General features: G+C 44.5%; 1 protein-coding gene across 1 annotated transcript in view; it reads right to left on the minus strand.

Moving 5' to 3' along the window:
- The window catches only part of LOC139386326 (tumor necrosis factor receptor superfamily member 19L-like), a 51,881-nt gene extending 44,047 nt beyond the window's left edge, over positions 1-7,834 (minus strand). The window contains exon 1 of the mRNA XM_071131849.1: positions 7,677-7,834. The gene's annotated coding sequence lies outside the window, so the exon portion shown is untranslated. The remainder of the gene's footprint in view (positions 1-7,676) is intronic.
- Between the last annotated feature and the right edge of the window lie 4,973 nt (positions 7,835-12,807).

Consider the following 12,807-nt stretch of genomic DNA (forward strand, 5'->3'; position numbering starts at 1 on the left):
TATCCACTGTTCTTAACCTATCCCTTTCACTCCTTATCCACTGTTCTTAACCTCTTCCTTTCTCTCCTTATCCACTGTTCTTAACCTCTCCCTTTCACTCCTTATCCACTGTTCTTTCCCTCCACCTTTCTCTCCTTATCCACTGTTCTTAACCTCGTCCTTTCTCTCCTTATCCACTGTTCTTAACCTCTTCCTTTCTCTCCTTATCCACTGTTCTTAACCTCGTCCTTTCTCTCCTTATCCACTGTTCTTAACCTCTTCCTTTCACTCCTTATCCACTGTTCTTAACCTCGTCCTTTCACTCCTTATCCACTGTTCTTATCCTCTCCTTATCCACTGTTCTTAACCTCTTCCTTTCACTCCTTATCCACTGTTCTTTCCCTCCTCCTTTCTCTCCTTATCCACTGTTCTTAACATCGTCCTTTCTCTCCTTATCCACTGTTCTTAACCTCTCCCTTTCTCTCCTTATCCACTGTTCTTAACCTCTTCCTTTCTCTCCTTATCCACTGTTCTTATCCTCTTCCTTTCTCTCCTTATCCACTGTTCTTATCCTCTTCCTTTCACTCCTTATCCACTGTTCTCAACCTCTTCCTTTCTCTCCTTATCCACTCCACTTCTTTCCCTCCTCCTTGAGACAAGACATTCACTCAAAGAAATTACAAACCAATAAGGGGATACACTCCCACATAGACACACCCTCGTCTATATCCAGGCCGTGCTTGGTTCACCCCATCTCTACCAGAAGGTATTGGGGTGAACCCCTCTCATTTAGAACCCAGAGTTTTCCCTGGTCAGGTCACAAAGCCCTACACATTACATAACCAGGCCACTAGGAAGGAAGGAAGGAAGGAAGGAAGGAAGGAAGGAAGGAAGGACGGATGGAAGGAAGGAAGGACAGAGAGGAGTGAGTTATGAAAGACCCTCTCCTCTCCTCAGCTACAGTGGGATGGCGCCTATTTATTTAACCGAGCAAGAATTTGGCCCTTCACAATGGAACTTTCTGCCAAGAATTTGGCCTGCATGATAACATGACTCTCCTCCTCTTGGAGAAAGCTTCAGGAGCATCAGTGTCTGTGTCCATAGTACGTGTGTGTGTCCATAGTACACGTGTGTGTGTCCATAGTACATGCGTGTGTGTGTTTGTCCATAGTACACGTGTCTGTGTGTCAGAGGTGTGTGTCAGCAGGGTTAACGCTGATACAGTATGTCCTCCTCCGGGGACATCACAAACACTTTAATCACTGCTGGGCCGTTTTCCTTTTGTGGGCAATGACAGAAGATAGTTTTAAGAGAAATGAAATGCATGTCTAAATTACTGGCTGGCTACAGTCTGTGGCCAGTTAAATGACATCCATAAAATGGATTCACAGTTCTACACAGGGGCAATCCATGGTTTGCCAAAACACACACAGACAAATACAGTAGATAGTACAGATAGACCTGACACACCCAGTAGGCAAGGCATTCCAATGATGGAACAATTATGTCATAATTAGTAGGTCACACCTGTGGATAGTGTCAGAGACCAACCGTCAGTTCATTCCACCTTTATTTAACCAGGTAGGCCAGTTGAGAGCAAGTTCTCATTTACTACTGCGACCTGGCCAAGATAAAGCAAAGCAGTGTGACACAAACAACAACACAGAGTGACACATGGAATAAACAAACAAAATGTCTACATACAGTGTGTGCAAATTGCGTAAGGAGGTAAGGCAATTAATAGGCCATAGTAGTGAAGTATTTACAATATAGCAAATTAACACCGGAGTGATAGATGTGCAGATGATGATGTGCAAGTAGAAATACTGGTGTGCAAAAGAGCAAAAAAGTATATAAAAACAATATGGGGATGAGGTAGGTAGTTGGATGGGCTATTTACAGATGGGCTATGTACAGCTGCAGCGATCGGTAAGCTGACTGTGTGTGTCTCCTAACTGACTGTGTGTATTGGTTCTGACTTCTCTGAAAAGTTGCATATCGCGGGGACTATTCGATGCTAGTGCAGTCCGCCACAGGATGTTTATTCACTGCTGGGAAACACTGCTGACAATAACAGCGCATCAAAAACGAAATCAACGAAAGCAATTTATTGTTGATACAACATTGAATTGTTCTCTCTGCAACTGCTTTGGGCTGGTGTCACTGGTCCAGATAGTGCCTTGTACCAAATTCCACTTAAAAAACTCTTTGGGGTGACGGGATTGATATGACAACAGCCAGTGAAAGTGCAGGGCGCCAAATTCAAACAACAGAAATCTCATAATTAAAATTCCTCAAACATTTCACACCATTTTAAAGATACACTTCTTGTTAATCCCACCACAGTGTCTGATTTCAAATAGGCTTTACGGCGAAAGCACCACAAACGATTATGTTAGGTCACCACCAAGCCACAGAAAAACACAACCATTTTTCCAGCCAAAGAGAGGAGTCACAAAAATCAGAAATAGAGATAGAATTAATCCCTAACCTTCAATGATCTTCATCAGATGACACTCATAGGGCTTCATGTTACACAATACATGTATGTTTTGTTCGATAAAGTTAATATTTATATAAAAACATCTCAGTATACATTGGTGCGTTATGTTCAGTAGTTCCAAAAACATCTGGAGATTTTGCAGAAGCCACATCAATTTACAGAAATACTCATCATAAATGCTGATGAAAATACAAGTGTTATACATGGAACTTTATATATACTTCTCCTTAACCTCTTGAAGCTAGGGGGCACTATTTTTATGTTTGGAAAAATAACATTCCCAAAGTAAACGGCCTATTTCTGAGGACCAGATGCTAAAATATGCATATAATTGACAGATTAGGAAAGAAAACTCTAAAGTTTCCAGAACTGTCAAAATATTGTCTGTGAGTATAACAGAACTGATATTGCAGGTGAAACTCTGAGGAAAATCCAATCAGGAAGTGCCTCTTATTTTGAAACCTCTCTGTTCCTATGCATGCCTATCCTCCATTTAAATGGATATCAACCAGATTCCTTTTTCTCAGGCTTCCCTAAGGTGTCAACAGTCTTTAGACATAGTTTCAGGCTTTTATTTTTTTTTAAATGAGCTTGAAAGATCACATTGCGTAAGTGGATAGGTGGGGGCTCTCAGAGTGAGATTTATGCTATGCTAGGTTATCGATAAACTTACACAAACGCTTGGATTGCTTTCGCTGTAAAGCATAATTTCAAAATCTGAGACGACAGGTGGATTAACAAAAGGCTAAACTGTGTTTTGCAATATTGCACTTGTGATTTCATGAATATGAATATTTTTTTGGTAATATTATTTGACTGTTGCGCTATGCTATTCAGCGGTTGCTGACTAAAATGATCCTGCGACATGGGTAGCGTCAAGAAGTTAATGCAACCGCTGTGTCAGATTTTTTTTTAAACGTTTCGGAAAAAGCAAACCACGCAATAATCTGAGTACGGCGCTCAGAGACCAAAACAACTCAAACAGGTATCCGCCATGTTGTGTCGTCAACAGAAGTAAGAAATAGCATTATAAATATTCACTTACCTTTGATGATCTTCATCAGAATGCACTCCCAGGAATCCAAGTTCCACAATAAATGTTTGATTTGTTCAATAAAGTTCATCTTTATGTCCAAATACCTCCTTGTTGCTAGCGCGTTCAGCCCAGTAATCCAAATTCATGACGCACGAGCAGACGAAAAGTCAAAAGGTTCCGTTACAGTCCGTAGAAACATATCAAACCTCAGATTTCACACTTTTTTCTCAGGTTTTTGCCTGCCATAGGAGTTCTGTTATACTCACAGACATCCTTCAAACAGTTTTTGAAACTTCAGAGTGTTTTCCATCCAAATATAATAATGCTATGCATATCTTAGCTTCTGAGAATGAGTAGCATGCAGTTTACTCTGGGCACCTTATTCATCCAAGCTACTCAATACTGCCCCCAGCCATAAGAAGTTAAGTGAAGACGATAGTGTGGCTCTATAGACATCTACGGTATCAAAGTTATGTCAGATGGCTATAGTAGTACCACAGTAGACTCCATTTAAATATGTTGGAGTCACAGGCATGTCATTCAAGTTCAGTCTAACCTAAACCTATCAATGATAGATATACACTGAACAAAAATAGAAACGCAACATGCAACAATTTCAAAGATTTTTCCTAAGTTACAGTTCATATAAGGAAATCAGTCAATTGAAATGAATTCATTTGGCCGGAATCTATAGATTTCACATGACTGGGGACACAGATTTGCATCTGTTGGTCACAGATATCTTAAAAATAAAAGGTAGGGATGTGGATCCGAAAACCAGTCAGTATCTGGTGTGACCACTATTTGCCTCATGCAGTGCAACATCTTCTTCGCATAGAGTTGATCAGGCTGTTGATTGTGGCCTGTGGAATGTTGTCCCACTCCTCCTGTTACGACGGCTGTGCGAAGTTGCTGGATATCGGCGGGAACTGGAACACGCTGTCGTACACGTAGATCCAGAGCATCCCAAACAGACACAATGGGTGACATGGCTGAAGAGTATGCAGGCCATGGAAGAACTGGGACATTTTAAGCTTCCAGGAATTGTGTACAGATCCTTGCGACATGGGGCCGTGCATTATCATGCTGAAACATGAGGTGATGGTGGTGGATGAATGGCACGACAATAGGCCTCAGGATCTCATCACGGTGTCTCTGTACCATCGATAAAATGCAATTGTGTTTGTTGTCTGTAGGTTATGCCTGTATATACCATAACCCCACCACCACGGGAACATAAATTCTCTGGCAACAGCTCTGGTGGACATTCCTGCAGTCAGAATGCCAATTGCACGCTACCTCAAAACTTGAGACAACTGTGGCTTTATGTTGTGAGACAAAACTGCACATTTTAGAGTGGACTTTCATTGTCCCCAGCACAAGGTGCACCTGTGTAATGGTCATGCTGTTTAATCAGTTTCTTGATATGCCACACCTGTCAAGTGGATGGATTATCTTGGCAAAAGAGCAATGCTGACTAACTGGGATGTAAACAAATTCCTGCACAGAATTTGAGAGAAATAAGCTTTTTGTGGGTGTGGAACATTTCTGGGATCTTTTATTTCAGCTCATGAAACCAAAACTTGACACACACACACACACACACACACACACACACACACACACACACACACACACACACACACACACACACACACACACACACACACACACACACACACACACACACACACACACACACACACACACACACACACACACACAACCAGTTAAAAGTTTGGACACACCTACTCATTGCTGGGTTTTTCTTTATTTTTACTATTTTCTACATTGTAGAATAGTAGTGAAGACATTAAAACTATGAAATAACACATATGGAATCATGTAGTAACCAAACAAGTATTAAACAAATCAAAATATATTTGAGATTCTTCAAAGTAGACACCCTTTGCCTTGATGACAGCTTTGCACTCTTGGCATTCTCTCAACCAGCTTCATGAGGAATGCTTTTCCAACAGACTTGAAGGAGTTCCCACATATGCTGAGCACTTGTTGGCTGCTTTTCCTTCACTTTGCGGTCCAACTCATTCCAAACCATCTCAATTGGGTTGAGGTTGGGTGATTGTGGAGGCCAGGTCATCTGATGCAGCACTCCATCACTCTCCTTCTTGGTCAAATAGCTCTTACACAGCCTGGAGGTGTGTTTTTGGTCATTGTCCTGTTGAAAAACAAATGATAGTCCCACTAAGCGTAAACCAGATGGGATGGAGTATCGCTGCAAAATGCTGTGGAAGCCATGTTGGTAAAGTGTGCCTTGAATTCTAAATAAATCACTGATAGTGTCACCAGCAAAGCACCCCCATACCATTACACTTCCTCCTCCATGCATCACGGTGGGAACCACACAAAGACATGGCGGTTGTAACCAAAAATCGCACATTTGCACTCATCAGACCAAAGGACAGATTTCCACCTGTCTAATGTCCATTGCTTGTGTTTCTTGGCAAAAGCAAGTCTCTTATTATTGATGTCCTTTAGTAGTGGTTTCTTTGCAGCAATTTGACCATAAAGGCCTGATTCATGCAGTCTCCTCTGAACAGTTGATGTTGAGATGTGTCTGTTAATCTTTGTGAAGCATTTATTTGGGCTGCAATCTAAGGTGCAGTTAACGCTAATGAACTTATCCTCTGCAGCAGAGAACTCTGGGACTTCCTTTCCCGTGGCGGTCCTCATGAGAGCCAGTTTCATCATAGAGCTGGATGGTTTTCGCGACTTCACTTAAAGAAACTTTCAAAGTCCTGAAATGTTCCGTATTGACTGACCTTCATGTATTAAAGTAATGATGGACTGTCGTTTCTCTTTGCTTATTTGAGCTGTTCTTGCCATAATATGGACTTGGTCTTTGACCAAACAGGGCTATCTTCTGTATACCCCCCTACATTGTCACAACACAACTGATTGGCTCAAACGCATTAAGAAGGAAATAAAGGCACACCTGTTAATTTAAATGCATTCCAGGTGACTACCTCGTGAAGCTAGTTGAGAGAACGCCAAGAGTGTGCAAAGCTGTCATCAAGGCAAAGGGTGGCTACTTTGAAGAATCAAAGTCTATCCACTGTGGTCATCACTAGTTACCACAGCCACAAAGTAATAAACCCCGCCTATTTCTATAATTTCTCTTCTTAAAATTTCATTTTAAACCTAACCTTAACCACACTGCTAACTTTATGCCTAACCCTGACCTTAAACCAAATCAAAATATTTACGATATAGTCAATTATGACCGAGTGGCAGTTGTCATTAGCGGAACCCCTGAAGGTTCCATGATTAATTAGCTACAGTGAAGTCATCACGCACACTTAGTTACAATGTAACGGATCACATCTCACGTAAAACGTTTCCCTCACAGACTATCCGGATACTTTAGAAGCGAGTTGAAAAAATTTGACAGAAGAACCTCTTAAGTTTTGACAACTTTTTAACAATGAACGTCTATGTTTATTGTGTCCTAATAACAGTTTATACCATTTACATGATGTATTATGGATATAGTCCAGCATTGGCTACTGCTCGAGTTCATCTAGGCTATATGCGACACATGAGTCATAAAGACATGGCATCATGCGCTGTCCATATTTCCACTCGCCATGAGACATTGTAGCATTGCTGACGAGGGAACAGCATTGCCTTCTGTGGCTAGGGAGATGCATCTCTCTAAATTCGCCAATTACTTTCATTTTACTATCCCACAGACTCAGACAGAGCAACACAATACACATACACCACCAAAATATGTTACAATAGCCTATCCTAAACATGGACTTCACAACAAAAGTATGACATTAGGATAAACTTGAACACAAGCATTAACTCGTGGTGACATCGTTTCAGTGAATATAACCAAACAAAGTGGGACATATACTTCCCATCCTTATAGATCTCCAAAAGTAGAGGCTATTAACAAAATGGGGTTGCATGCTATAGCAAGATATTAAAACACCACAACTCCGATTCAATTTAATCGGAAGTGAAACATCTTCATTGTAAGAACCAGCTCTAAAGTACAAATCTAGCTATACCTTATAGAACCTTATAAAACGCTCAAAAAGCTATCAAACCAATAGCAGATGAGACAAGACAAAACGAGGCTTTAACATGAAACAAGCAAAATCATAAACTAAAAGTTTATACACTTACCAGATTGGTGGTTAAATAGGGTGAAATCAGTGGTGTGGGACGATCATTATCAGATATTCGCGTACGCTGTATATATCTATATACGCTGTATATAAGGGATATTTTAGAAACATACAGATAAAATGCCGGTAGGAAGTAGGCCTACACCTCGCGAGTTCTCTGATACAGAAATGTAAATACGGTAATGTCGCTTGGTGAGTTAACAGGCAGCTACGTCACCGGCTGAAACCCGTGTGGCGCGCGCGGGCCCCCTTATTTCCCCCCTCTTTTCTCTCCGCGCGCCTCCTCTGCTGCTGAACTCATCACGAGTCAATGCGGGGAATCCACGCGCACCGGGACGGCAACGGCGATGAGTTAACGGGACCGGGAGCCATCTGTCGGGATTCATCCGCCTCGCCTCTTAGGAGCCTGCTCGTGCATCATCAGGCCGTCAAAAGCTTTGCTATGATGACCGAGGCAGGCATACATAGTTTATACACACCTGACCACCTAACTTTACTAACCTCACTGGCTTGGCCTATAGGCTGCTTGTACTAGACTACTAAATGACTCGATAAAAGATAAAGAATGTCTTTGCCATGACTTATGCAAAATCAACACATCAAAGTTGAAAATGTATGACAGAATCAAGACTGCATGTATTTTAAAGGGGTAGCCTATGCAAAAATAATGCTGTACATGACGCTGGGTCTTATATAAATCAAAGAGCCTGTAATGACATCATCATCAAAGTAGAGGGTTTAGATAATGGTTCCTTAAAAGGATGGAATACAAATTCACTGTCCTCATTCTCTTTCCCTCCATGATTGAGATTCAATTCACTCCCTCAACCTGCAGATGCAGCATTTAGAGAAATAGCTGTCTGTCTGCCTGAAGTGTTCCACTGGTCTGTCTGTCTGCCTGAACTGTTCCACTGGTCTGTCTGTCTGAACTGTTCCACTGGTCTGTCTGTCTGAACTGTTCCACTGGTCTGTCTGTCTGAACTGTTCCACTGGTCTGTCTGTCTGCCTGAACTGTTCCACTGGTCTGTCTGTCTGCCTGAAGTGTTCCACTGGTCTGTCTGTCTGAACTGTTCCACTGGTCTGTCTGTCTGCCTGAACTGTTCCACTGGTCTGTCTGTCTGTCTGAACTGTTCCACTGGTCTGTCTGTCTGCCTGAACTGTTCCACTGGTCTGTCTGTCTGCCTGAACTGTTCCACTGGTCTGTCTGTCTGCCTGAACTGTTCCACTGGTCTGTCTGTCTGCCTGAAGTGTTCCACTGGTCTGTCTGTCTGAACTGTTCCACTGGTCTGTCTGTCTGCCTGAACTGTTCCACTGGTCTGTCTGTCTGCCTGAAGTGTTCCACTGATCTGTCTGCCTGAACTGTTCCACTGGTCTGTCTGTCTGAACTGTTCCACTGGTCTGTCTGTCTGCCTGAAGTGTTCCACTGGTCTGTCTGTCTGCCTGAACTGTTCCACTGGTCTGTCTGTCTGCCTGAACTGTTCCACTGGTCTGTCTGTCTGCCTGAACTGTTCCACTGGTCTGTCTGCCTGAACTGTTCCACTGGTCTGTCTGTCTGAACTGTTCCACTGGTCTGTCTGTCTGCCTGAAGTGTTCCACTGGTCTGTCTGTCTGCCTGAACTGTTCCACTGGTCTGTCTGTCTGCCTGAACTGTTCCACTGGTCTGTCTGTCTGTCTGAACTGTTCCACTGGTCTGTCTGAACTGTTCCACTGGTCTGTCTGTCTGTCTGAACTTTTCCACTGGTCTGTCTGTCTGAACTGTTCCACTGGTCTGTCTGAACTGTTCCACTGGTCGGTCTGTCTGTCTGAACTGTTCCACTGGTCTGTCTGTCTGTCTGAACTGTTCCACTGGTCTGTCTGTCTGAACTGTTCCACTGGTCTGTCTGTCTGCCTGAACTGTTCCACTGGTCTGTCTGAACTGTTCCACTGGTCTGTCTGTCTGAACTGTTCCACTGGTCTGTCTGTCTGTCTGAACTGTTCCACTGGTCTGTCTGTCTGCCTGAACTGTTCCACTGGTCTGTCTGTCTGCCTGAACTGTTCCACTGGTCTGTCTGTCTGCCTGAACTGTTCCACTGGTCTGTCTGAACTGTTCCACTGGTCTGTCTGTCTGTCTGAACTTTTCCACTGGTCTGTCTGTCTGAACTGTTCCACTGGTCTGTCTGAACTGTTCCACTGGTCTGTCTGTCTGTCTGAACTGTTCCACTGGTCTGTCTGTCTGTCTGAACTGTTCCACTGGTCTGTCTGTCTGTCTGAACTGTTCCACTGGTCTGTCTGTCTGCCTGAAGTGTTCCACTGGTCTGTCTGTCTGCCTGAACTGTTCCACTGGTCTGTCTGTCTGCCTGAAGTGTTCCACTGGTCTGTCTGTCTGCCTGAACTGTTCCACTGGTCTGTCTGTCTGCCTGAACTGTTCCACTGGTCTGTCTGTCTGCCTGAACTGTTCCACTGGTCTGTCTGTCTGTCTGAACTGTTCCACTGGTCTGTCTGAACTGTTCCACTGGTCTGTCTGTCTGTCTGAACTTTTCCACTGGTCTGTCTGTCTGAACTGTTCCACTGGTCTGTCTGAACTGTTCCACTGGTCGGTCTGTCCGTCTGAACTGTTCCACTGGTCTGTCTGTCTGTCTGAACTGTTCCACTGGTCTGTCTGTCTGCCTGAACTGTTCCACTGGTCTGTCTGTCTGCCTGAACTGTTCCACTGGTCTGTATGTCTGTCTGAACTGTTCCACTGGTCTGTCTGTCTGTCTGAACTGTTCCACTGGTCTGTCTGTCTGTCTGAACTGTTCCACTGGTCTGTCTGTCTGTCTGAACTGTTCCACTGGTCTGTCTGTCTGTCTGAACTGTTCCACTAGTGTGTCTGTCTGTCTGAACTGTTCCACTGGTCTGTCTGTCTGCCTGAACTGTTCCACTGGTCTGTCTGTCTGCCTGAAGTGTTCCACTGGTCTGTCTGTCTGCCTGAAGTGTTCCACTGGTCTGTCTGTCTGCCTGAACTGTTCCACTGGTCTGTCTGTCTGCCTGAACTGTTCCACTGGTCTGTGTCTGCCTGAACTGTTCCACTGGTCTGTCTGTCTGCCTGAACTGTTCCACTGGTCTGTCTGTCTGTCTGAACTGTTCCACTGGTCTGTCTGTCTGTCTGAACTGTTCCACTGGTCTGTCTGTCTGTCTGAACTGTTCCACTGGTCTGTCTGTCTGTCTGAACTGTTCCACTGGTCTGTCTGTCTGTCTGAACTGTTCCACTGGTCTGTCTGCCTGAACTGTTCCACTGGTCTGTCTGAACTGTTCCACTGGTCTGTCTGTCTGAACTGTTCCACTGGTCTGTCTGTCTGAACTGTTCCACTGGTCTGTCTGCCTGAACTGTTCCACTGGTCTGTCTGAACTGTTCCACTGGTCTGTCTGTCTGTCTGAACTGTTCCACTGGTCTGTCTGTCTGAACTGTTCCACTGGTCTGTCTGCCTGAACTGTTCCACTGGTCTGTCTGCCTGAACTGTTCCACTGGTCTGTCTGCCTGAACTGTTCCACTGGTCTGTCTGCCTGAACTGTTCCACTGGTCTGTCTGCCTGAACTGTTCCACTGGTCTGTCTGTCTGTCTGAACTGTTCCACTGGTCTGTCTGTCTGCCTGACCTGTTCCACTGGTCTGTCTGAACTGTTCCACTGGTCTGTCTGTCTGTCTGAACTGTTCCACTGCTCTGTCTGAACTGTTCCACTGCTCTGTCTGTCTGTCTGTCTGTCTGTCTGAACTGTTCCACTGGTCTATCTGAACTGTTCCACTGGTCTGTCTGTCTGTCTGAACTGTTCCACTGGCCTGTCTGTCTGTCTGAACTGTTCCATTGGTCTGTCTGAACTGTTCCACTGGTCTGTCTGTCTGAACTGTTCCACTAGTCTGTCTGTCTGTCTGAACTGTTCCACTGGTCTGTCTGCCTGAACTGTTCCACTGGTCTGTCTGTCTGCCTGAACTGTTCCACTGGTCTGTCTGTCTGAACTGTTCCACTGGTCTGTCTGTCTGCCTGAACTGTTCCACTGGTCTGTCTGTCTGCCTGAACTGTTCCACTGGTCTGTCTGTCTGCCTGAACTGTTCCACTGGTCTGTCTGTCTGCCTGAACTGTTCCACTGGTCTGTCTGTCTGCCTGAACTGTTCCACTGGTCTGTCTGTCTGAACTGTTCCACTGGTCTGTCTGTCTGCCTGAACTGTTCCACTGGTCTGTCTGTCTGCCTGAACTGTTCCACTGGTCTGTCTGTCTGAACTGTTCCACTGGTCTGTCTGTCTGCCTGAACTGTTCCACTGGTCTGTCTGTCTGCCTGAACTGTTCCACTGGTCTGTCTGTCTGCCTGAACTGTTCCACTGGTCTGTCTGTCTGCCTGAACTGTTCCACTGGTCTGTCTGTCTGAACTGTTCCACTGGTCTGTCTGTCTGACTGACTGTGTGACTCTGACACACTATCAACATCTCATTCTTCTGGCAGACAGGAGGTCTATTGTGCAACGCGTCTCAATCGGTTGTGTGTCTTCATTCATTGAGAGTGTGTGAGCGTAGACATTCATTCCCAGCCCCCTCCTACTAACACACACATGCAGGTCATTTATCAGAGCATTTCACTTTGCTGTGTGTGTGTGTGTGTGTGTGTGTGTGTGTGTGTGATAATGGTTCATCCAGCGATCTTCCAGTACTATACATTGTGTTGGTACAGAGAACTTACAGTCACTGTGGTGGTGTTAGGGTCACGGGTGGGATCTGAACCTTCGGGAATTCCCTCAGAGGGTCAGAGGGTGACACAGAGTTTTAGGCCGCAGGCAGGGCTACCTCATTATGAGAGTGCAAGTCCTCACCTCTCCTACAATAACTGCTGTACTGGAGTCTTCTTGCTTGAGATCTTGAGTTAGAAGTTAGATCCCATAGATTGGGTCCTGATTGGTCCTGGCCAAGTCAATGAATAAGTATTCTTCACTCCTGGCTCTGGAAAACGACAGACAGACACATCCCAACTCCCAGCAACGGTAAGAACTGCTACAGACACCTGGTAGTCTGGCACCAGTGACATGATTTAATTCCAAAGAAGAACCCGAAGTGACGAAACAGAAACAGCTACAGGAAGAAAACGGTGAAGTAACCATGACAACTGAAGTATAACCATAGACGCTG

The sequence above is a fragment of the Oncorhynchus clarkii genome, chromosome 27, assembly GCF_045791955.1.
Source record: "Oncorhynchus clarkii lewisi isolate Uvic-CL-2024 chromosome 27, UVic_Ocla_1.0, whole genome shotgun sequence".
Lineage (NCBI taxonomy): Eukaryota > Metazoa > Chordata > Actinopteri > Salmoniformes > Salmonidae > Oncorhynchus > Oncorhynchus clarkii.